This window comes from Manis pentadactyla, chromosome 8, assembly GCF_030020395.1.
Source record: "Manis pentadactyla isolate mManPen7 chromosome 8, mManPen7.hap1, whole genome shotgun sequence".
NCBI classification, from domain to species: Eukaryota; Metazoa; Chordata; class Mammalia; order Pholidota; family Manidae; genus Manis; species Manis pentadactyla.
The window spans coordinates 2924576-2950455 of record NC_080026.1 but is presented as its reverse complement, the minus strand read 5'-3'; positions in this window follow the sequence as shown (position 1 = coordinate 2950455).

Sequence of the window (25880 nt, the reverse complement as noted above, 5' to 3'; positions counted from 1 at the left end):
GAGGTGAGTGGTCTGCGGCCTTAGAGGCTCAGGTCTCCCCAGCTGCCATGTCCCCTGGGGACCCCGCCTTGTCTCTGAGTCAGGCTCCGAAACCCACAGGCCTTACCTGACATCCCACCAGGAGACCTGGCCCTTGGCGTGGCCGTGTCGCCTAGCCCAGCATGCACCTGTAGCACTCTGAAATGGATTTATCAATTTTTTCCTTTTTTTTCCATTTTCTTGACAATAATACAGTCTTAGAACCATAAACCTTTAGCACCATAAAACCTCTTTCACCTTTGTGCCATTGTTTTAATGTGTTTTCACATCCTCTATGCTTTTCGTTATTATAATTTTTTTATACTGTCATGATTTATTTAGATTTATCTACCTGTTTACCATTTCTTTATCTTTCCTGCAGATCTGAACTTCAGACAGACACACTTCTCATTCAGGCTGAAGAACTTCCTTTAGTTTTTCTTTAGTGCGTGTCTACTCATAATAAATTCTCTTTTTTTATGTTTGGAAAAAAATGTCTTCATTTCACCTTTTTTCTCAAGGATATTTTACTTGATACAGAATTCCTATTTGGCAGTTCTTTTTCTATCACCATAAATTTAAACATAGAGTTCCATGTTCCATTTCTTCTGGCTTTTATGCGTTCTGTAAAGAAATTAGGTCTCAGTTTTATTATTACTCTTTGAAGGTCATCTGTCTTTTGCTCTTTGGGTTTCAGTGGTATTATTATGATATTTCCAGTTTGGGGCTTTGTTTATTGCCTTAGTGTGGTTGGGCTGCTGTAACAAAATACCGCAGACTGAGCGGCGTAAGCAGCAGACATTTGTTTCTCAGGGTCCTGGAGGCTGGGAGGTCCAGAGCAAGGTGTGGCAGAGTCTGTTCTCGGCGAGAGCCCTCTTCCCGGCTGGCACCTGGCTGCCTTCTTTCCAGGTTGTGACAGAGGAAAACCGAATTAAATCCCTGGTTTAAAATTCAAAACTAACATCAACTGGAAAATGAACTCCAGCAGCCCCCAAAACCTTGTAACCGTTAATAGGGGGCTGTCCCTTTTCATTCTCCCTATTTTCTGAGATTTTAGGGTCAGAGATAATGCAGAAACCTGATTTTGCAGAACCGGAGACATCGTGCCCCAGGGCACTGAGGAGGAACTAATAAGAGAAACAAAAAGCACTTGAATCGGCACAAGAATGTGTACTCGGACCCTTGCAAGTCGCTACTTGATCCGTCTGTGGCCATGAATGCCTCTCTACCACGATTTCCTCTTTAAAAGCCCCAAATTGCTGGTGCTTCAAGAGGACAGTGGTGCTTTAAGGCACGAGCCCTCCACTCCCTCATTCGCTGGCAAGTTAATACTCCTCCTTTCCTTTCCTTAGAACCTCGTCCTTGTGTTTTGTGATTCGACTTCTGTGACAAGGACCAGCTTCTCCATCCTCACGTGTGGAGAGAGGCAGCTCTGGTTTCTCTTCCTCTTCTGAGGGTGCCGATCACATCACAGGGCTCTGCCCTCGCCATTTAATCTGAAACGTCATTACCTCCCCGAGGCCCCATCTCCAGACAGCATCCCACTGGGGCTCAGGGCTTCAATGCACACTTATTGGAGGCAACGCAAACATCCAATCCATAGTGTCTCCATGTGTCAATCTGAGGCTTGATGTCTTCTGTCAGTTTTCTCAGCCATTATATCCTTGAGTTCGCACCAGTATCCTGGATTTCTTGTGTCCCTGTTTCTATGGTCTGATATATTTTCAGTCAAGGTTTGTATTTTTATATGCGAAATAATTTTGTTTTAAGGCAGGACCTTTCATTTGCAAATACTTAGAGAGCATCTGAGGCTATCTTTCCTTCCAGGGGGTCTGCATTTGCAAGGAGTTGGGCTAGGGGCGGGATGCATTCGAATAATCCAGGGTTTAGGTGATTGAAAGTTGGGATTCATCTTCTGCAAAGACTTCTCTATTTCCAATTCTTTCTTATCCTAGGGGTGTAGCCCTCACAACGCCCAATTAAAAGCCTGCTCTGCTTGCCAGGTAATCTTGTCCTTGGCAGCTGAGGTGCCCCCGGCCCTGTGACGCTGGTGCAGGCCCCCATTCAGCTCCTCAGCCTCTCTGCAGCCATTCTGAAATTGTTAATCACAGGGGAAACGTGCTGCCCAATATTGAGCTTGCTTCACTTGACATCCCTCTTCCAGATCTCGGTGGTGAATATTCTCTCTGACTTTGTAGCTCTCTGACATATTCAAACCAGGTGTTTTATATATATATACTCCAAACTTTTCTATTTGTTTTCTTTGCACAAGTTGATCTCGAATCTCCCAGTCTGCCATTGTGGGAGGCATAAGACCAAGACACCTATATTTCAGTCGTAAGACTGTCATGAACTGCAAAATATTTTGACCTTTTGCGTTTTATTTTGCTGACTTTCCAGTGGAACCATTACCTCCTGGGGTACTGAGAACGTCTGATGCAATAGGTGTCGGAATGATGTTTGAACGTGCAACTACATGCAGTATGCAGGCAATCTCTGCAGAATGACAGATAATAGCATTAGTGATTACTGAATGCTCACCATGTGCCAGGCAGTGTTCTATGAGTTCTACGAGGGTTAGTGAATAATTAATCTTCTTGTGCTCCTATGAAGTAGATGTTATTATTATAACATTTTACAAATGAGAAGCTGAGGCACAGATCATTTGATCAAATTTCTAAAAGTTATAGATCTAGTATCAGAAGTGCCAGGATTCAACCTAGGTGTTACGGAACTGGAGCCCTGTGGTTAACATGGAGAAAGGTAATCTACAGAGAAGAAGTACAAAAGCCATTAAGCTAATAAAAGTCGTATTTGTTCAATTAAATTTGAAATGCTAAAAAATTGTATGCCATATTGGTGAGACTTTAATGACAGGGATATTTAATTCACTGGAGGATACACATATTGGTCTAGACTTTCTGGAGGGAAATTTTGCCTTATGCTTCAAAAGATTTAAAATTCTTGTGTAATCTTATCCAGCTTTGCAAGTTCTGGGGGTGTCCTAAGGAAAGTATTAGATATGCTTACAAAGATATCTTCAGTAATGTCATATAATGCTTAAAGGGACATGATTGAAATGACATTAATTTAAACATCTGTCATATGGTAAATAACAAGTTATTCTGTACAAGGATGTTAATTAAATGTTATTTATCATAGCAAAAAAATAGCAATAGGAACAATGATATACAATAAGATAGTAGCTAAATAAATTTAATTATGTCTGTATTTAGAAATATAGGCAGCCCTAAAGAATTCTATTTCCAAGAATATTTAATGGCATAAGAAGATACTCACTGTAATAAGTAGAAAAAAGCAAAATATAAAATTATAGTATATATAATTTTTAATGCACGTGTTAATATACATGTCTGCATCTATAATGTATTATATATCTATATTGTATTTATACAATAAAATGTATTATAAATATAAAATATACTTAAAGTAATAAAGTATTATATTTTCAGTACTTTGAATTATTTTTTCCACTGGGCTGCCTACCTGTTAGATTCTATACTTTTACCTATTTCCCTATTATCTAACTTCATAGAGGAAGAAGCCTCTCCAAAATCCGCTAAAATGCTCCTGAGAGCTTGGAATGGTGGCATAACAGAGCATTTTCATTTTTTCATTAATTTGCTGTTTGGTATTTAGAAAATTTCTATAAGCAGCATGCCCTAATTATATGCATTTGTGCATTTATATATGTATCTGTGTGTATGTGTCTGTAATTGTGTCTGTGTAGAGGGTACAAAAGTATGTTTGTCATGTATGACCTCCTAAACAACTCAAGTGTATGTGGCCTCTAGAATGTCAAATATTGTCCTTGAAATTTCAGCCTGTTGCAGCCCATTGAACTTAAGTCTCGGCTCTCCCCCTTCCTGGGCTTCCTCTCTGCCCCTTCTACACACTTCCTTTCGGCGCTGCTGTGTTTGTATGGCGGCCATGGCACACCCTTCTTCACACATTTAGCACTGCCGGTAGAGGGTGACTGCAAGACGATTCCTATAAAATTTCTAAGTGAACTGATTTGTTTTACATTCCATGAAGGCTTCCATTATATCTTCAAGAACACAGTCCTACATTCTCCCCATATTATTCCAAGTTGTGGATACATGTGAGAGCGTGTGTTTGGTGTGTGTTTGGTGTGTGTGTGTGTGTGTGTGTGTGTATGTGTGTGTGTGTTGCCCCAGCTATGACTATGTGCCCATTTCCAGGAGGTTTTATTCGTGATGGAGTTTTAGTCTACCACCAAACAAATATAAAAAGCATTCTTTGCTTGAGAGACTAAGAAAGGGAATTGCGAACCACCTGGGGAAATATATCATCCAAATTATTTGGCTTAGCTAAATTGACAGTTTTCTTTGTTTTTACTCCCTTCTTCGATTGCTAAGTATATATGGCAAATATAAAAAGAAGCTCTTTTACATTCACTTTGAACATTCAACTTTGAGTATTGTTAATCATTTATTAGGAAGTGTTTTCCCCTCTGATGTATATATAACAAGAACTTGTTTGTATGCCTAAATGTGGTCTTCAAACCAAATGTTCTCCCAGAAGAACATATCTCTGGATTGGAGCTTGGAATTTGCAATCAGAGAATAGGGGGGACAAAGAGTGTCATATTTAGATGACTTTCCTGTACATCCTCTGTTGCATAGAATGGGGTACTTCTCCCCAGGATTAGCTCTTGTCCACCATGTAGTGTGAAATCCCACTGAATGAGGTGTGTTCCCCTCAAAACAAAGCTGGCATTCTTACTACTGGGCATTAGATGTCCCTGTGACTCCATCCAGTCCGTACTCCAGCAAGTTACTTGCTTGTGGTCACTGAGAATATTCGTAAAGGAATCAGGAATACAGGTAACCACAATAAAAGGTTACTTTTTCCCTGGGGTTTTCCCTCCAGCATCCCCGAAAAGTGCTTTGTGACTCTGGAGTCTGTGTCCCAGTGCCCTTTTGCCACATCCCCTTGGAAATGTCAGCTCACACGGAGGGCTGCCACGTGTCGGGGAGTGTCTCTCCAGCGCCCACTCTGGAGAGGGCCAGGCTGGCCTTTCCCACCCCGCCCGCATGTCCCGCTGCAGCACAGACCAGCCTGAGCCCTGAGCGCAGTGGCATGAGGCAGAAGGGAAGTCGGTCAGTCAGAACGTGTGTTCACAAAGCGGCCGAGGATTATTCATCCTGCAAATGTTCGCTAAGCTTGTCCTGAGCCACCCCTACTGGAAAGTGTGAGGGTGGAGGTGGTTCCTGCCAACCAGTGGGTCACAGAAGCCTCTGCCATTTGTGAAGAAATGGACACCCAGGAAGGACATGCTTAAAACTCCAGACTGTAGATGGTAGAGTTGGACTGGAATCTAGGGTCCTGTTTCTCTTTCCACATTGGCTTTCCAAACGTTACAGCCAAATTGGTCACAGAACAAATACCAGCGTTCCCATACCCTGCCTCTCAGTGGCTTATTGTCCTCCCATCCACACCACCTAATCTTCTATTTTAGTTAGCCTTATTCATTCATTTATGCACACAATGAAATTAAATTTACTGAGCATCCATGTATGACACAAATAATTGTCAGTCCTTTCTAAATTTATATTTTATGATTTTATAGTTTGTATCTATATAAGTAATCTCCAGTTTTTGAAAGAAAAATATAAAAACAGAAGCAAAATGGCTAAAAATGGCTAAATTAAATACTACTGGCATGGATATTACACTCCCTGATTTCAGGCTATACTACAAAGCTAAAGTAATCAAGACAGTATGGTACGAGCACAAGGACAGACCCACAGATCAATGGAACAGAATAGAGAGCCCTGATAGGAACACATATGTGTATAGTCAGTTAGCATATGACAAAGGAGGCAAGAATATTCAATGGGGTAAAGACAGTCTTTTCAATAAATGGTGTGGGAAAACTGGACAGCAACATGCAAAAGAATGAAACTGGACCACTGTCTTATACCATATACAAAAATAAACTAAAAATGGATTAAAACCTAAATACAAGGCTTGAAACCATTAAGCTAGAAGAAAACAGAAGCAATAAATTCTTGAATGTAGCGTAATTTTTTTCTGGATATGTCTCCCCAGGTAAGAGGAGACAAGAGCAGAATTAAACAAGTGGGACGACATCAAACTGAAAAGTTTCTGCACAACAAAGGACACCATCAACAAAGTGAAAAAACAACCTACTGTATGGGAAAATATATTTTCAAATGTATCACTGATAAGGGGCTAATAGCGAAAATACATAAACAACTCATACAATTCAACACCAAAAAACCAAATAATGCAATTAAAAAATGGGTAGAGGACCTGAATAGACATTTTACCAAAGAAGACATACAGATGGCCAATGGACACATGAAAAGACATTCCACATCTTGAATCATCAGGGAAACACAAACCAAACCACAATGAAATATCACCTCACACCAGTCAGAATGGCCACTATGCAAAAGACAAGAAATTACAAGTGCTGGTGAGGATGTGGACAGAAAGGAACTCTCGTACACTGCTGGTGGGAATGTAAATTGGTGCAGCCACTATGGAAAGCAGTTTGGAAGTTCTTCAAAAAACTAAAAGTAGAAATATCATACGACCAGCTATTCTACTTCTGGAAATTTACCTGAAGAAAGCAAAATTACTAATCTGAAAAGACATATGCACTGCTATATATAATAGCCAAAATATGGAAATAATCAAAATGTACATCAATAGATGAATGGATAAAAAAGAGGCGGTACACATAGACAATGGAATATTATTTGGCCATGAAAAAGAAAGAAATCTTGCCATTTGTGGCAACATGGTTGGGCCTAGAGGACATTTTGTTAAGTGAAATAAGTCAGACAAAGATGAACACCAGATGATTTCACATGTAGAATCTAAAAAAACAAAGCAAATGAGGAAACAAAACTGAAATAGACTCATAAACACAGAGAACAAGTTAGTGGTTGCCACCGAGGATGGGGGTGGAGGATGGGTGAAAAAGGTGGAGAGGGAAAACTTAGTGAGAGTGTCTGATACTTTAATCAAGCTGATGTTACATGAGTGTGTATATGCTGTCAAAATTTAATGAGCTGTACACTAAGACTTGTGAAATTTATACACATCAATAAAAAAATAACCATTTACTGTAGAGAAAAGTAAAAAATAACTACTGATGTTTCTATTTCCCCACCTCCTAGTTAAAAGTTTTATTTACTTATTTGGAATACTGGAAATGCCAGCTTATCTGGGTCCCCAGAATGTTTTTCCAAGGGCTTTTCTAGAATACCTTTCCACTTCTCACTCCTCCATAAAACTGAGATTTCCTCCTCAGTGGCTGCCTATGAATGTCCAATTTGGCATTTCTTTTTCTTTACAAATGCTATAGCTTCTTGTTTTCTGTGTTCTGTACTTGAGAAGTGCATCCTGACTTCCTCTTTTGCTGCTCAATTAGAGGCTTCTTGCTGGCATCTCAAACTAATACTTGTCCCCTGCCCTCTCACACCTGCTGGAGAGGTTGTAGAATGGAAAGTGCATGTGGGAGGAGCAGCTTCTGGTACATCAAAAGAATCCTAAGAAGTAATTTCCTAAAAGCAAGATGTTGTTAATTCCAGCAGTAAAGTGGGGCTTAGAAAAATATCCACTGTCAAAAGACAAAGAAAGGTGAAAAAGCAAATAGAAAGTCTTTGGTACACCTACTTTATCGTGGTAAAGACAGGGTGTTTTCCTAAGGAAATTGCTCACAGTGAGTATCTGCAAATAATACAAACCGTTAACAGCATCGCTGCTGAAGCTAGAAGAAAATTAATGTAAAAATGGATGTGGGGAGTTGATATGGATATTCTGTGAATTCAGGTAGGAAGACAAAGAAGCATGGATGGGAATAGAATGAACTGGACCTCTGGAGTCCATGACCTGGGATGGCACCTGTCTCAGTCACTAGTCATGTGTCATGTGATCCTGAGCAAGTCACAACCTTTCTGAGCCTTGGGGTCCCCTGAATAATGGCAAATTGAGAGACGTTTAAATGAGATAGTACCCAAAATAGTGCCTCATGAGTGCCAGAGAAATGTGATCTGCATCTACCCGGTTCAGTTACATAGCGTCTCTCCTCCTTGCTAGAATATTTGGAACACAAAGTAGGTTGGACAGTAGGGGCAAGAGATGAGGCGGCCTGGACACCGAATAACAGCTCCACAAGGGGCCTCTGTACAGATGGACTCCCAGTGGTTGGAGCATTCCGCCTTGGACACAGGAAGTCTGTGGTCTGGAGCTCAGCAGCTTTTATTACGCAGTACGGAGGAGCTGGACATTGAAAGCAAGTCCGCTCAAGGGCGGAGGCACGAGGGATTCAGAAGGTGAGAAAGTGCCAGTCGTGTCCTCGAGCACACCTGCCATACTACCAGACCTTGCATCTCTACACCCTTCTCAGGGCACCTCTAGTGCCCCTATTCCTGCATCTGCTGAAACTGCTTATAGGAAAGGTCATTTTGCCCCCCATGGACATGCATGTAAGTTATAAACATCATTCTGTAAGGGCAAGTGTGTGAATGCGAAGGTATTTTAAGAATTAAGGAAAAGGTAGGGAAAGTAATCCTTTCTATATGTTTTCTCTTTATTTCTCAGGATGGCTCTGAAAGGCAAAGCGACGGCAGGAGTCACTTTGAGTTGACGGGAAGGGGTTGGGATACTGTAGAGCGGGGCAGTGTGGGTGGGGGCAGCACTGACCTCCACCTCTGAAGTGGACTCTCGGTAGAGTAGGTGTTTGCCTAGAATCTGAGAAAGGGACGGGACACTGCAGCCGGGAAGAATCAGAGGACAGCGTGTGCAGAGGCTCAAAGGCAAGGCAGACCGGGGCTGAAGGGGGTGTTTCCGAGGCCTTGCAGGTGACCAAGCAAACGTGTGTGTGTGTAGGAGGGTGGCGGGTGGTGGGATGCAAGTAAGAAGCAAAAAACATACCACAAAATGGTGCTGTGGAGTTTCGCCTCTCCTACCATGTTAAGCTATGGAATGCCAGAGTGGTGTGACAGAGTCTGCCTTCTAGAAGCAGTTTCGGGGATGTAGTTTAGAAATAAACCAGAGAGGTTGAACCTAGAGGCAGAGAAACCGGTTCAGGGCCTGCTGCAAAATGCAGAGTCTGACCCGGCCTTGGCAGGAGGTGGGCGCAGCTGGGAGCTGCCCAGAGCCAGGATCGCCAGGACGCGGTGACCGATTTCACTTGCTGGTGGCAGAGGAAGAGGCCCTGCTAGTGCCCAGGTTTCTGGCCTACTAGATGGGGGTCCCATTAGCTCTGCTGCAGAGAACTCAGTTGGGGAGGAAGATAAGGATTGAAGGAGACAGTGAGTTTGGACTGGAGCTGAGTGTGAGACCCCCACTAGGCACTGATGGAGATGGTGTTCAGGGTTGGGAGATACCAAGTTTGGCAGCAGGTAAACAAGGGGGTAAATGGGCTCCACCAGGGCTGCCTCCTGAGAAGAGAGGGAAGGGAAGGCAGGCTGCCGGCGCGGGCGGTGGGTAGGGCCCAGCCAGAGGGCTCCGTGTCGGCGGGAGGTCAGCAGAGACACGTAGAGTTGCGCTCGCTCCCGCCTTAAGCAGAGCCAGTTAGTGGTCTGGTCACCTCTGTAGGAAAGGACGATCGCTGAACTGTGTCTGCAGGTTCCTTTCTTGAGAGTTATGATGAATTCTGGTGCTTTTTGCTTACTTAAAATCTATCCATCCATCCATCTATCCTCCCATCCCTCCATCACGCACTGGTCACCCGGGGTGCGGCAGGCTTGGTGCTCAGAACTGGAGCAGTAGCTATGACTAAGCGTGCTTCCTGTCGTCTGGGGGCTCAGTCTGTGCAACCGGACAGAGGTCAGTCCCTCTGTCGGCCAAGGAAATGACACGTGTTCCATTGACACGTAGATCTCGCACCTCTCCAGAAAGGCCATGAGGACTGGGCATGCTACTCCTCACCTGCCTAAAAGGCTCTGCGGATCCCCATCACTACGGACTAAAGCCACTTGGCTTGTGCACATGACCCTCCGTGACCTTCCCTTCCTTCCTCCGCATCCTGAGCTTCACCCTGCACCCCGACGTCACCCTTCAGCAGCCCTGAGCGGAGCACAGGACTCCAACCTGGGAATCCTTTGTGCACATTTTTCTCTTCTGTAATTTCCTCTTTGCCTGAGAGACTCTTAATTAATTATTAATTACCACTAAGTCATCACCTCCTCTATGAAACCTTTGCTAATTATCTGAGCAGAAGCGACCTCTGAGTGGCTCAGAAACTAACCTACCTTGTTTTGAATCCCAATGTTGTTCTGCATTTCAAGGAAATGTGGCCTTGAGAATAGTTACTGAAGTTCTCTGAATCCGAGCTCCCACTTCTTAAAATGAAGGTTATGGTACCCACTTTATAAGATGGTTATAATTAGAAATATATTACATTTTAATTATAGGTACAATATATTAATGTATAAGCATGCGTGAAGCATCTGTTGCCTGATGAGTAGATTCTCAGTCGGTACAACTTGCCCTCTAACTGCCTTGGAACTCACAGCCCGGCTGTCGCTGCATGCTTCACGGTGTGCATGGTACGCCTCCCCTTCTGTGGCAGCTCGCTTCCAAGGTTCCCCCGTGAACCAGCCCTCCATGCATGCTTTTGATGCAGGGCTGCTCCCCTTGAAATTTCACTGGACTGGGGTTTGCTTATGACCAACGGAATCTGAGGTGTTTTGGGTGACCTCCACGGCTCAGCTGAAGGAGGCCCCGTGGTTTCTAAAGTGCCCCCTTGGACCTCTGGTCTGGGAAGGAGTCAGGTGCCAGTAGGATGTTTGGTTCCTGAGCCCACCATGCTGTAAAGAAGCCCAGTCAGCCATGCGGAGAGGCCCCCTCAGGGTGCAGAAGCTCAGCCACCCCAGTGTTCCGTGGTGTGAGGAGGCCGTCAGCACATGCGGCAGAGAGACCCCTCGGCTGTCCCCAGCTCTGATTGACACCTGGCAGCGTGAGCAGGGAGATTCCAGAGAGAACCTCACAGAGCCCAGTGGACCCCACAAGTGTGGGCGATGATTGTGCCCTGTTGTGAGCTGCAACATGCTGGAGTCTGTGATAAAACAGCACAACCCCCACTTTCTCCAGAAAGCCCACCCCCTGGCTCGTGGGATACCCCTGCCCCATGATGCCCCTGTGCAGTGCGAGAGGGGCTCCCATGGCGGCCTTTGCCATCCCTCCTGCCCCGCTGCCAGCCTGTGTGCGCTGCTGTGCAGACCTCGCCTCTCGTCCTGCTATGGCACTCCAGTACCCGGTGGAGGGGGCCTGCCAGCTAAGGAGGACTGAGGCGCTCTTGACTAAAACCCTATGCATGCTATGTTGTAACTACATGTCTCCACTTTGCCCATGAGCCCCCGTAAGATAAGGCTCAGTTAAATGGGGTTGATACTTCTATCTACCATTGAAATTTGTTGTAAAAAAATGAAGTATATAAAATATTTTATAGTCTTGGCATATAGCCAGTGTTCAATAAATATTAGCTGAAATATTAGTGAGTCTGCAGTGTTGGGTTTTGGTCTAGCACATGGTGGCTGCTCATTCAATGCCTGCTGAGCCCAGCAGAAGGGCATGGACCAGAACTGAGCACAGACCACCCTCAACCACCCAGTGGGGCCCCGAGAAAGCCTCTGAAGGCAAGCCCCTGAGATCGGGATGCAGGCTAGGAGAGCCCATCTGACTCCGGAGGTGGAGTGGGTGCCAGGGTGAGGACATATCTGAGGATGTCGCTTCCTCCCAGGCCGATGGGGCTGACAAGGGGCCCAGAGAGGAGGGGCCGGGGCAAGCCTAGTCTGCAGCAGGCGGTACAAAGGCAGGAGCCGCATGTTTGGTGGGGAAGGGCCAGGGGGACGCTGAGCCTGCCTCGGCTCCTGCAGCAGCCGTGGGCTCTGCCCTGGCCGCAAACCAACCTGAGTACCAGCCCCTGGGCCCACCCTGCAGGCCTGAGGCTGCACAGCCCTGGGTCTCTCGGCTGCGGACCTGGCCTCTCCTGGCCCACGCTCCTTGCAGCTAGGGGGCTGCTCCTCCTGCTTCTGCCCTGATGCACTCTGTGGCTTGTTACACATGGTATGTTTTGGGCGTTGATCCTACAAGACCCCTCCACAAAAGCACTCGCCTGTGCCCTACTTGTGCACGTGCACCTCACCTACTCCCAGGGAGAGATCTGAGCCGTGGTAATACCTGGAAGGCACAGCTCAGGAAAAGGACCACATCAGGGCTGCAGTCGTGGTGGGCACCATGGACCCAGAGGTCAGAGGTGAGGGCTCTCTGCGCCCCTGCTCGCTGCGGCCCGCAGAGCTGCCCCGCTCATGGGGCTCTGTGCGCCCCTTGGGGAGAGCCCCACAGAACGAGCGGGCACCACCTTAATGCGAGAACTTATTGACTCTTTGTCCTCTGCTCTCACCTTTACTCCTGAAAGGAGACGACCTCAGATAGATTCAAGCAATTTTCTAGACCAGCTTTCTGCCTTTCCCGCCATAAGAACCAAAGTTCATGGGTCTTCCTTATGCCCAGGACAGGCCCCTTGAGCTGACCTGGCCAGCTTCCCAGCTCTTCTGTAACCCTCACGGCTCCAGCTGCACCACGCTCCCTTCTGCCCGGGCTCGGCGCTGTGAGGGTGGGCTGCCCACAGCCAGCCCCGCCCGGCTCCCATCCCTACGGCCTTCAGGGCTCTAACAGAAAGGTTGCTGGTGCATTAGTATGTAAAGCCTGAGTTTCTACTTAACCTGTCTGCCCCAGATATTTTTTTCCACAAGTGTATTTTTTATTTTAGTTAACCAACATCCACATAGTATTTGTGATGTGCCAGGTACTCTTCTAGTACTTGAGAAATATTAACTCATTTAATGTTCATAGCATCGTGTTAGGGGCACTGTTATTATCTCTATCCATGGATACTATTATCCTTGTGGGGAAATCACAGCACGGACCGGTTAAAGTCATACAGCAAATAAATGGCACGATCAGAGTGGTCTAGCTACGTAACTTTCATGACGACATATAACGTTTCAGGGTGAGTGTGTCTCAGGGAATACTCGTGATTTCTCTCAAATTCATATTTAACTGGTGTCTTGCATTTTCTCTGACAATCCTAAGCAAAACAGAGTTGAACCCAGGCATCCTGGTTCCCAGCTACCGTTCTCAGACCCCCATCTGAACTGTGTGGTGCTTGTGGGTTTTAAAATTTTAACTTTCACTCAGGGAGCTGTCAAAGTGCTTTTTCCTGCCCAAGCGCACCTCAGTCCCAGAACTACACCCGGGGATTTGTTCTCACCTGCTCATTGCATAAGGTGTGACTTCGGCCCTTCTGTAGGCAAGGGGAGCTTCTGCATTTCATGAATGAGACACTTGGAAAGAACACGGGGGGTGGGCCTGCCTCACATCTCTCTCTGATTTGAGGCTTCCTTTTCCACAGGGGCATTGGGAGATGGAACTCACAAATAAGAGTTGGGGAAAACCTGCTTTCGTCTGGGCTGATCCTTTTCAAGCCCTTAGAACAGAAAGGCAAGCATTTCTTCACCAAAGGATGAGTCGGTGACATTTTCTCATTTTGCTGCGTGTGATATTCACACCGATGCCAGTTATGCGCAGTGCAGCTCACCAGAGTTCAGCTTTAAAGGGCCACAGGTTTTCTTCTCAATTGGATGGAAGTATTTTAAATCATTCCCACCTCATGCTAGCCAGTCATTGTTTTCTTTATAGCTAACTTTCTTCTTTCTTTCCTACATGCAGCACAAAAGGTGGGAGGTTACTTTAAAGAAAGGCATTTATTTTTAAGAATAAGCCAAGATGAGTCGACAGGGTGGAATTAGAGAGTTAGTTCCTGCAAAATGGAAAAAAGCCCCCAAACAAAGACATTACATTTTAAAAAGTTTCTGCAGAGAAAATGAAAAGTGGTTGGCTTAAAAACATACAAAATAAAATACCGTTTTTTTTTTCCTAAGGACACTTCACATTTCCAGGCTTTTAGCATTTGCTGCAATGTTAAGAACATGCCTCTGTCAGCAAGAAACATCACCTGTAATTTATGAATATAGGTTCCATTTTCTCTCCCTTTTCACCACACAGGTGAAATTCTCACTCCCTGAATGTTCTGACGGCGCATTACATGAGGCTGTGGTCACCTTGGGGGGACTGCAAGGAGCTTCACAGCGGCTGGGGGCTGCATTTTGAGTGAGGCTTTTCATGAAGCTAACTGAGGAATAAATTGAGGAAAATTGAGAAGAAATTGAGGAAAAGGGTTTAAAGACTTAAAGGACTGTGTGTGTGTATTTGGGAGGCAGGGAGCGGATCTCCCGGGTAGAGCATCTCTTCCCTGCACATGGAGGCAGTCCACACCTGCCTGCACGTGGGCTAGCCACGCACCCTCTGGCGTCCTCTCCTGTCCTCGCACCCGCCGTGCACCCGCTTAGAGCCTGAGCCGGGGGCCCGGTGCTGCCCGCTGCAGGTCCCCGGGGAAGCCACAGTGCCTCTCGTGCGGCAGAGGGAGGCCTTGTGAGTCTTCAGTATATTTCCGTTAATTAGCACAGCGTTTGGGTGCCTCCTGCTTCTCCCCAGACCCCGATGCCCCTCCTGTCCACAGGAATGAGGGGGCCACGCTAAGAAGGGCCACAGTGCCACTTCCTAATTCAGGAACAAGACGTGTTTCCATGTGCAGGACGGTGCATCTCAAGGTGTGGCTGTCCACCCGCCTGCGTCAGAAGCCTGCGGGGTGCACAGGGAGTGTAACACGTAACAGGGAGCATAAGCCTAGCAAATCTGTAGAGGTGCAGTGTCCCTGGAGACCTCCTACATCAGTGTCCCTGTGGGGGAGCCTGGAGTGTGCACTCGAACCGTTTCCCCTAGAGACGGGGAGCAGCTCAGCATTTCAGAACCAGGCTGTGTCCTGGGTGGAGGTGACGATGCGCGCTTGGAGCGCGCTCTGGCACGTTCACGGGCATCCGGCCTGCTCTCCTCGCCACCACCAGCAAGCCTGTGCTGCGGTCCCCGGGGCCTCTCCTGTCGAGGACAAGCGCCTGCGGGTTTCTCGGGTCAGCATCTCCGGCCGGCCCAGAGCAGCGTGTTACAGGCGCGGACTCCGTGCGGGCGTGCTGATGATTATTGGGAACTGGGGGCAGAGTGACACTGGCTGCTTTGTGCAGCCCTCTGACCTGAGGCTTTGCAGGGAGGATATTTAAATGTTTATTTAGAAAGCGTGTTGTTCTAAAGGAGCACCTCCTGTGAACCAGCACCGCACAGCAGCAAGGGGCAGGGGCCGTGGGTGTGGGGGCTGTGCTGGCTCTGCCCCCCAGACTGTCCCCAGGAACACTGGGGCAGTGGGGACCGTGCTGAGCCAGGGAGCGCGCTGTCTCCGGCACCTGCTCTGGATCACCAGAGCTGTGCTGGGCAGAAGAGGTGAGGTGGAAGGAAGGTGGGGTTTGGAGTCACAGCAACTTTAGTTTGAATTTGAGGGGTCTGCCTTACTCAGGGTCTGCTGCCTTTGGAGAAATGACAACTTTTCTGAGCCTCACTTTCCATATTCACAGAGAATGAGGATGCCAGCTTTTCACTGTGAGAATGACAATTCGATTGGTTGTGTGAAAATGTAACATGTGGGACAGTTTCTGATACATGGTGGGAGCTTGGGGCTGGCTGGCTGCACCCTTTTATCTCTCTAGTTTGGATTGATGGGGGCTGCGGTAGGTGCGGTGATGACCCTCTAAAGGTGTGCGGGTCCCCATCCCAGACACCTGTGACGGTGGCCCCTCCCATGCAGAAAAGGGCATTGAGATGGGAGTGATGCTGGGTTAGGTGGGCAGGGCCGGTGTCATCACGAGGGTCCTTACAGGGGGAGGCAGGAGGGCCAGAGGCAGAGATGGCAGGACGACTACAGATGGAGGTCAGAGTCAGAGAAAGCTCGGAGGATGCTAAACTGCTGGCTTTGCGGAGGGAGGAAGGGCCATGAGCCCAGGAGCGCAGGTGGCTTCTAGAAGCCAGAAAAGGCCAAGAATAGATTCTCTCTGCGAGCGTCCAGAGGGAGCACAGCTCGGCTGACACCTTGACTTTAGCAAAGTATGACACTGCTGGACTTCGGACTTGCAGAAACATAATAGAATAAATCTGTGTTGTTTCAAACCCCTGAGCTCGTAGTAATTTCTAATTCAGCAACAGGAAACTGATCCAGGGGTGTTTGAATTTCTGCTCCAGAGTATAGCGTGTATTAGGAAGTCTTCTGTCGTCTGAGGGCATAGGCAGAGATGGTGTAGTTCTCCGTGGGTCAGACTAAGATGATAGCTTTGTCAAGTGCAAACCTGGAGTGGGGGCAGAGGTCACCGAGGTTTGCTTCTGAATGCTCGCCAGGCCCTGGGAGCTGGCTCTGTGAGTCCCAGGGGCAGTGGTTCAGGGGACTCCCCCCGTAGTGTCTTCTGTGGCATGGCCCAGCTGCCTGCCCGGTGAGGGGCCAGGGGGCCGTCCACTTGCCCTTCCTTCCTCCCTCCCCCTCCTTCTTTCCCTTTTCGTATTTACTGACACTAACTGGTCAGCCTGTGACTCCAGTGCCACACGGTGTGTGTGTGGACACTTAACCAGTTTCATTTTAATAGCATAGCACTAAATAAGTCTGTGCTTCTATAGACATACAGCTATCTACCTGCTCACATGTATTATTATATCACAGACAACAGGAGTCGGTTATGCAGCATACATAATTTCTATACAAAAGGGACCTCAGCAGGATGGGTAGTTACGGGCACACACGCACACCCACAGATGAGCCTCTGTGTAGGACCTAGTTCATTGGGCTGCTCCTAGCAGGAAACGGGATGACTTTTCAAAGTCGCTAAGTTTCGGGATGGCTTGTTCTGCAGCAGTGTGTGGGGGACCGATGCTGTAAAGGAAGGAATGATGTGCAAATCCAGGAGGCACAGGGCAATGGCTTCAGGAAGGGCTGGATCTGGAGGCTCAGGCAGTGTCAAGGATTCTGTCTCTATCTCCAGAATTCTTTCCTGTGTCGTTCTCCACCATTAGTCGGATTCTGCCTACATGATGACAAACATGTCCGCAAATGGTCCGGCCTTGTGTCCTGCCAAGTTAGAAGCCCCTGTGGCAGGAGAACTTCTCTCTCCCAAAAGCTGTGGAGAAGCCCAGGCCTTTACTCTCGTGGGCAGGAATGGGGTGACGTGCCCAGACCCAACCAATCACTGTGGACTAGCCAGAGTTCCCTGGCATCCTGCGCCCACCCTGCTGCCTGGGGAACGTTTAAGCCCCCCAGTAACAGGAACTGAGAAGGGGAAGGCAAGTGTCCCGGAGAATACTGGTGTGTTGTGATTGGGAAGATGGGCCACAGGGCCTTTGACCCTGAAGGAGGCGCAGCCGTGTAGAGGGACCAGCCTGAAGGCATGCGGGTGTAATCGGGCTTGCAGGTGCTGTGGGGCAGACGCATGAAGGGGAAGGGGTCTGGGTGAGCTGGGTGGGGCGCCCCTCCACCCGGAGGCACTGCCGCCATCGCAGAGCCTGCACTTCGGCCACTGTCTCTCCCGTTGGGGTCCTGGCCAGAACTCCCCACAGCACAGCTTCCAGCGGCGGCAGGAGTCAGGGGGGCGATGCTGAGAAGGACAGCGCAGAGAGTCACCTCGGAGCGGGGGAGAAATGAATGGTCCTTTTCCACACTCCCCAAATAATACAACGAATCAGCTGGATTGTCCAGTGATGGGGAGCTCTGCTCTCTGGCCAGGGGGGCTCCTCAAGTTACTACTGGCTAACAATAGCTTGTTAAAGGGCCTGGGCACAGGGAAGTCAGGCTGTCCAGGTCCTGGGAGAATCTGGTTATAGGAAAGAGGGGATCCATTCCGAGGTGAGCTATTAGTTCTGCTCTGAACGTCACGGTCATTAACTGCAGGGCTTCAGCGAAATGTCCAGCCTGCCAGAATCTCAATCCTCATCAGCTGCCCAGGAAAACGACACTGACAGGTGCTAATTGGTGATTATAGGAAAGAATATCTTGAGGCTGGAAAAAGTGGTCCAGGCAGTAGCAAGTCGTAATGACAGCCCTCCCCTGGGTGGTGATGGGGAGAAGCTCCCTGGGGGCATGAGCCCGGCTTCTGTAGGAAACGGTCTGCCCCCCTTCCTCCTGATGTGTCGCCCTCTCTGTCCCTCAGTCTCTCTGTCCCCCACCCCTTCCCCAACTCCTCTGTACCCTCCCCAGGGCTCCATTGAGCTGTATCCTGAGTGCACCTGCCTCCTCCCTGAGCTTCTGCTTCAGAGCAGTTCAGATCTCACTTCAGTTTCCATGTTCACCTGCACAAGCTTTGTGACTTACCAGGTCACCTAATACCTCTAGTGATTTAATTTTCCTCAGTCCCCGATTGGGTGATAATTGGCCTGACCTCAGAGAGTGGTTACACGGAATCGCTGGTGTACCAGGCCTGCACAATGCCAGGAACACAGTGGGGCTTAGTTGACTCCAGTACCCGTTTACCCTTTTCCTTTCCATCCTATGTCCACACTATGATTCCCAACTGGATTAGGAATCATGAAGTGCAACACAAAGACATTATTATTAATATTGTTACTTCCTTCATTATGAAGCACTGCATCTGCTCTTGGCAGCTATGCATTAGCGGACTGTTAAATGAATTTGCATGTCCATTTCAATCCTACCTGTCTTTAAGGCTCTGCTCACGTCTCTCTCCTCCAGGAAGCCCTCAGAGATCACCGTGGTCTGCACCGTCTACCCTTTCCTGGGTGCTTCCCACACGGTACCTGGTCTGCTCCTTTGTTCTGTGAGCCCACTGACTGTGCTCATGTGCCTGTTTGCCAGGCGGCTCCTAAGAGCTGTCCCCTGGTGCTTTCTTGTCCCCTTCCTCAGTCGTGGCCTACTGACCACCATTCTTCCCGGAGGTGCCCCCCGCCCGGTGCCCCTCTTGGGTTTGAATGTGCACACACCTGAAGCCACTTAGGGTGAGGGTCTGGTGATGCTGGCATTGAAGGGCATGAGGGCCTTAGTTTGCAACTGACTGGAGCTGCCAAAGACCAATGGAGAAGGGAAACTGAGGCGATGCCAGGGAAGAGCAGGATGTTGGAGAAGAGGGGCTTTCAGAGAAGGACAGACTGAACCCTGAGAACTCTTCTGCCTGGGCGGAGCAGAGTCCGGGACCAAGGGAAGTATGTTTCATAAGGACATGGAAAATTCTTACTGTAAGCAAGCAATATTCATTCAAATTAAGAGACTATATTTAAAATGTAGACCTTTGTAATTTTTTTTCTAATAGTAGTACTTCTTTCCACACCTGGGGAGGGGGTAACAGGAGTTAAGGTCGTGACCGCACAGTTGATGACAGTCTGACTTATTGACCTCTAACTACTCTTATGTGTCAATTTTGTTTCTCTCATTTGGTTTCCAAAACAATATTAAGAGGTTGTGATAATTGTCATATTGTACAGATGAGAAAATGGCAGTTCATAAGATGATAATTGCGATTTTTATAGAAACCAAACCTTTCAGCAGAGCCCCCGGCACGTACTGTCTCATTTGTATGCAACACACTTATGAGGTATGTGTATTAGTTACAGTTGGGAAAATTAAAAGCAAAACATGGAGAACTAATTTTTATTTAAATTTTTACAGTCATGGAGATTATCTCAGGAAACTGAGGAGCTGGAATTCAAAACTCAGTGAGATTTTGCCATATGACAAACCACCTCAGTGTGACTTAAAATACCAACTTTTTAGCTCATAATTACATCTGTGAGTTGAAGGGTGTTTGGAGTGGGTTTGTACTCTGGACTCGCGGCTCTGCCCTCCGGGAAGCTGTCTCTCACTGTAAACACCAGCCCCGTCCCAGCGGAGCCCTTTCTCAGCCTCGGTCCTGGCCACGGCGGGTCAGCGCACAGGGTCTCTGGCATTCTGAGCTTCTGGGGTTCCTGGTGTCCAAGCTTGCGGTCCCTTTCCTGGTACAGGTACTTAAGTGCTCTGTGGACTTTCTATACATCAGATTATTTCCTGGCCCACTTGGTGAAGGCCCCCCACCATTGTTTGAGGTGCTTCCCTCCTGGAGCCCTACAAACAGTTATCCGGGGATTAGGTTTCTGTAAGAACATACCTAATCCTTCCTGATTTTTTGAAGTATAGCTGATATTCCATACTATGTCAGCCTCAGGCGTGCAGGGACTTGACGGTTTGTTCTGCTGGTGGAGCCACCAGGTGCCACGGTGACTCTTCAGGAGTCTTAACAAAGGAACCGACAGCCACAGCGTGTTTTCCTGCTTGGCCCAGGACCTCCGAGCACTCTGGGAGTTTTTCACCACGCAGGGACCAGGAATGGGACAATCCGATGTTCTGACCCGGCGAGCCTGGGTGCCTCTGAAGGCCTCTACCCACTGGGTGCCTCTGGAACCAGCCCCCCGCGTCCCGGGCGGGACCCTGGATGAACGGCCGCACTCAGCCTGGCGATGTTGTCCCATCAAAGCTGAAAGGGACACGCTCTGCCCCTCAGTTCACTCCAGGCAACAGCTGTGCCAAGTGCTTTATTAGACAAAATGCCATTATTTTTCCAGCTGCCGAGTAGTTTCCTCATTGTGCACAGCCTCCACTACAAGCTTGCCGCCCTCGCTGAGAGTTTTCCTGTCTCCGCCCACTGCCCGCCTGCAAAGCCACTGTCCGTAGGCCCCACATCTGGGTCACCGCTTCTGCACAAGGTCCCTCTCGCTGTGTACAAACCACCCTGAATGCAGTGGCTGAAGCAGCAAGCGCTCACCTCGCTTCCACATCCCCCCGGCTCCCCGGGCTGCATCCTGTGTCTGCCTTGTGTCTGGGGCCGGTGGGGAGCGTGGCAGGGCCACACAGGCCGCGTCTCCCAGGCTCCCTCAGGCCTCTTGGCAGCAGCTGAGGCATCCCCGGATCAGCAAGGCAACGAACTTCACTGAACAATTATTTTTCATGCCTCTACGTATGGCGGCCGTTGCTCCATCATCCGTCGGGACGGAGGAAAGGGCCTTGGAGGAGTTGGTAGCAGGGGCTCCAGCAGGACCCAGGGGGAGCGGCGCTGTGTGTGACTGGAGGCTTGATTACGAGGGCCTAGTGCTGCAGAGTTTGGAGCTGTGAGGACAGGCACGGCTTCAGAGACCAGGGGTCCAAAGCTAGTTCCATTGGGGGCAAGAAGGAAAGGAGAGATGAGGCCCAAAGTGGGAATGTGCAGAGAAGGGGTCCTGCGGCCCCCACAGCTGCAGGCGCCCATCTGCGGGGTTCCCACCTGGAGCCAACGGTGTCAGAGCTCAGTCTGGATTCTTTTCGAGGAGGAGGTTACGCTTGGAGGGCTAGCTACCCAGATATGTTAAAACAATTTAGGGGGTACACTTCACCCATGCAAATGAGGTCTTTACATCAGTAAAGAGGTCATTTACAAGTCAGAAGAAACAGCCTTTTAAAATTAAAGTGAGGAAATGCATCAGATTTTAAGTGCAGCAAGTATTTCATGTATAGGGTTTCACTTATTTACTTGTTATTTTATTCATTCAATAAATATTAAATGCCAACTATACAAGAAATTTAGTAAGCATCCGGAATAGATAGATGAACAAGGTCTGCACGCTCAGGTGGCTCACGGCCCAGGGCAGGGCGGTCCTGTGGAAACCATGCCAGGGGCATACGTAGTCCTGGTAACTTCCCAGGAACCCCAGCACATCTCAGTTCAAACTCGCCACACTTCCAGGGCTCAAGTGCCACTTGCAGCTAGTGGCCATTAACGTGGACAGTGCAGGCCTGGGTCAGGGGTGGGGGAGACAGAAGTATTGCAATTACCACACAATCTGAAAATTGCTTGACAAAGATTTCACAAGGCACAATGAATGGAGATGTGGACCTTAAATTTTAAGATTACCCAGACTGTTTAAGCCACAGTTTTCTGGAGTCCCATTTATCTCTGGGCTGCAAAAAAAGAAAGAACTATCCATTGTTTAATACACATGAGGAATGCTTTTTTGCTATACCCTCTCTTTGAAATTTTAAATGCACATTGATATATTAAAAGCTCTGGTAAGTCCTGCAGAAAAGAAATGATATTCAGTATGCTTAAGCCCAAATTTCCTCTATTATTGACAGTTTCCTCCACTATTAAAACCCTTCTACATATTTTAGTAATTATATGTAATAGTCAGAAATACTTTGAGAAAAGCCTACAAAAAGACCATGAACTCTATTTAATAGAATAATTTTGGATGACTGAGGGTTCTAGTTCAACTCTGGTCACTGTTTTTTCCCCTAATGTGTCTAGTTTGATTTTCCTGCCAAGGGGAAGTCTAGTGAACACACTTTTATCCTTTCAGAACTCTGCACACACAGCTTCTTCTGTCTGAAGGGTCCTTTCTCTCTTTCCCCTCTGATTCTAGAGAAATTCCCTGTTATTTTTTAAGGTCTGATCCAAATATCACATTTCTGCAGGTGCATTTCTTGACTCCTTGCAGCAGAGTACAGCTGTCTGTGTGCAAGATTAGCATCCTTATCCCAGGAAGGGCGCAGTCCCCATATCTCTATCCCCAGAACCTGCCACAGCTGCAGGCATGAACTAAGACTCTGACCTTTGTTATATTTTGCCTCTACTCACTACGTGCATCCCAGGCATGAGGGGCATTCAGCTACGGTGTTTCTCCCCCAACTTCATTGAGATACCGGGGGACAGTGTGGTGATTAGATACGTGCATATGTTGCAAAATGATGGCCATACTAAGATTAATTAACATCTCCATTTCTTCAAATAATTATGATGTGTGTGTGTGTATGTGTGTGTGTGTGTGTGTGGTGATAACACTAAGATCTATGCTCTTAGAAACTGTCAAGTGTACAGCACAGTATTGTTAATTGCCGTCACCATGCCCTGTCTTAGATCCCCAGAGTTCACCCCTCTTAGGACTGGGAGTCTGTACCGTTTGACCAGCATGTCCGCAGTGCTCCCACCCCATGTACCTGGCAACCACCACTACTCTCTGTTTCTGTGAGTTTGGCTTTTTTAGATTTCTGTTTCTTTTCAACATTGGGAATCACCCCGGTCCTTGCCTTTCCGGTGCCCATCTGGGCGCTTGGAGGATATCTATGCCCTAATGCCCTGAGCAGGCAGCCGGCCGCACCAGCATCACACTGGGGGCTGGAACCATAGATCACGCGCCCCTTTCTGCCTGGCCCCGCCCCTCCCGCCTGGCCACACCCCTTTCCTGCCTGGCCCCGCCCCCACACCCTGCCTGACTTCCAAGCCTCCCAGTGAGGCTCTGGTGCATCCCTGGCCTCTGCTTGCAGGGCTGGCCCTGGGGAGGAATGCCTAAGGCATCAACTCCGAACCTTGCTTTGACCTCTGACCCCACAGCCCACTTGCCTGACATCCTGACCTGTGGCCACCTCTGCTCCTCTGCCTTTAGGACACGCCTCATCTAGACTCGCTCCTTGTCACACCACAAAACCCCAGCCTGTTGGGACCGCAGATGTGCCCAATACAATAAAGTGCCCAGGAGCCCACCCTCCTCGCGGACCCTCAGCTCTGACTCTGCTGCCTGTGTTTGTGACGCTTGCTTTGTCCTCTGTCCCATTGAACTGTCAACAAACCGTTTTCAGACTTCTCTCCTCGCGCCCCGCCAGCCTGCGGCACCCCCATTCCTGACTCACTGCCCTTGGCGGGGTCCCCTTCTGCCTGGTCTCTTCATCTGTTTCCATCATGTTCTACTGATGGAACTTCTTGGAATGAGGTGGAAATTACATAGTAATTTCAAAACTTCTTGGAATGAGGTGGAAATTACATAGTAAATGCCCTTTTCATTTTATCTTTTTCATCTAGGAGACCAGTCTTAGGTAACAGTCCCTGACAGCCCTGTTGAGTAGATTCAGATAAAAAAATCAGGAGATAAACACGTCCAATTATTTCTGTTTCGCACGCTAACTTCCTCACAGAGCAGGGGCGAGGGGCTTTTGCATTCTGGGCCTTTGGTTAATTTGTGCATAGTTGCTTCAGGGATGCATCGTAAAGCAGCGCCCTTTCGGCCGCAATGTTATGGAAATGAGAGTCGTTTAATTTACAGCCTCCCCTACACCTGCCTTGTAGATCTGAAAATTAAGTATGCCAAATGCCGTATTTTACAAAACTAGGTGGAGACAGAAAGGCAAACTACTGTGGGAGCCAGGTGTTGCCAGTGACATCTCACAGCCAGGGAGCGGGCACCCTGTGCGGCTCTTGGCCAGCTGCTGGGCCTGCGGACCTTCCTCCCCCTGGGTGTCCTGCCTCCCCTTGTGTAGCTGCACGCTGTGGACGAGGCCCTCACCTCTGGAGTCTCAGTCTGCTCGTAGGTGGCATACATGGGTATTACTACCTGCTTCAGAGGGCTCCCATAAGAATTAAACGTGGAAACATGTAAAAAGCTCCCCGCAGTTGGAGACCCCAGGAGGTTTTCACCAGTCGTCTCTGTTCCCATCCTGCCATGCCCGTTTCGACCGGGGGGCCTCTGTTGATCCCATGGTCGTCTCTCATGACATTAGGGACCAGGACACCAGCGTCCACCCCAGCCAGCTCCTCTTCCCTATATCTTCCCTGAACTTCCATTACCTGTGTTGGTTCATTTATTTTGCTTAAGGCTCTTATCACCAGAAATAAACCCCCAGCCCCCAACACACACACAAAGGTTCACTCTGAAACTGGAAGATAGTTGAAAGATAATTCTCTCCACTCCCCCATTAGACAGGCTGGGAAAGGGAGGCATGGAGAGGAGATGTGCAGGTAGGCAGCTCAGCCCCTGGCTTCCTCCGTGCTGTCCTCAGAGCATGCACTTTGCATCCACAAGGTCCAAGTTTCCAAACCTGGTCCTGCCATTTATCGAGTGTGATGCTCACCTGCCTAGCATTCCTGAGCTCATTTTCCCATCTATAAAACTGACATAACCTTCACTGGCTCGGGTGTAAACTATGATCACATTCTTTGAAATACTCAAATGATTCAGGGTTCCCCCACTTGACGACTATGAGAATGTTAGTCTCTGTCCTCATGACCCTTCCTGCTCGGATGACATCAACGCCTCCACAAGACTTTACTCAGTCCAAGAAGTCACTTCTGATTCTCATCACCTCCATGGAAGGGACTGTAGTTAGCAGGTCATGTGCAGTCATTTTCCGCTGTGAGGACCACACAGCGTCACCGCTCTAACCAGACTGGGCAGGTCACTCACACCACCTTCTTTATCCCTGCTGAAGCCTGGTGCCGCGTCCCTGACCGGTGGGGCTCGGATCGTTGATGGCTGCTGTTGGGGTGTGGGTCTGGAGGTGGGATCCCTCTCCCACAGTGTCAGCTTGCTCACCAGTGCACTACAAACCTGGGCTCCCGAAGTCACAGCTCTTTAGTGACCCATCTATTAAATTTTATTCTCCTATTGTACAGCCACTTTCCTAAGGCAGGGCTACAGTCCCAGAATGGGGGGGTCTGGAAGGGCTCTAGTTGTGCAGATGCCCCGGGGCCCTGAGCCATTCCTGTCTCCTGACCTCCCAGACCCACTGTTGACGAGGTGCCAAATCCATTTATCTTTCCTGTCCAAGATGGTCAGCATTTTTCGGGCGAAGACCTCGTCATCTCGGGCCGAGCCTGCCTTCTAGGGGCCCGTGAGGATGAGCAGTGCTGGCGTCTGAGGTGCCCTGCTTCTACTTCTGCTGCTTAGGGTGAGGGAAGGCTCGGTTAGAAGAGATTTATTTAGAAGAAATACACGTAGAATAAATTTAAAAAATCAAGTTTGAGACCTGTGAGAAGACAGCAGCAGAGGGCAGGGCTGAAAAGAACCAGGAGAGAGGAACAGTGTTCTGAGTATAACTTTCATCATGTTTTGATCTTTTAAAGCCT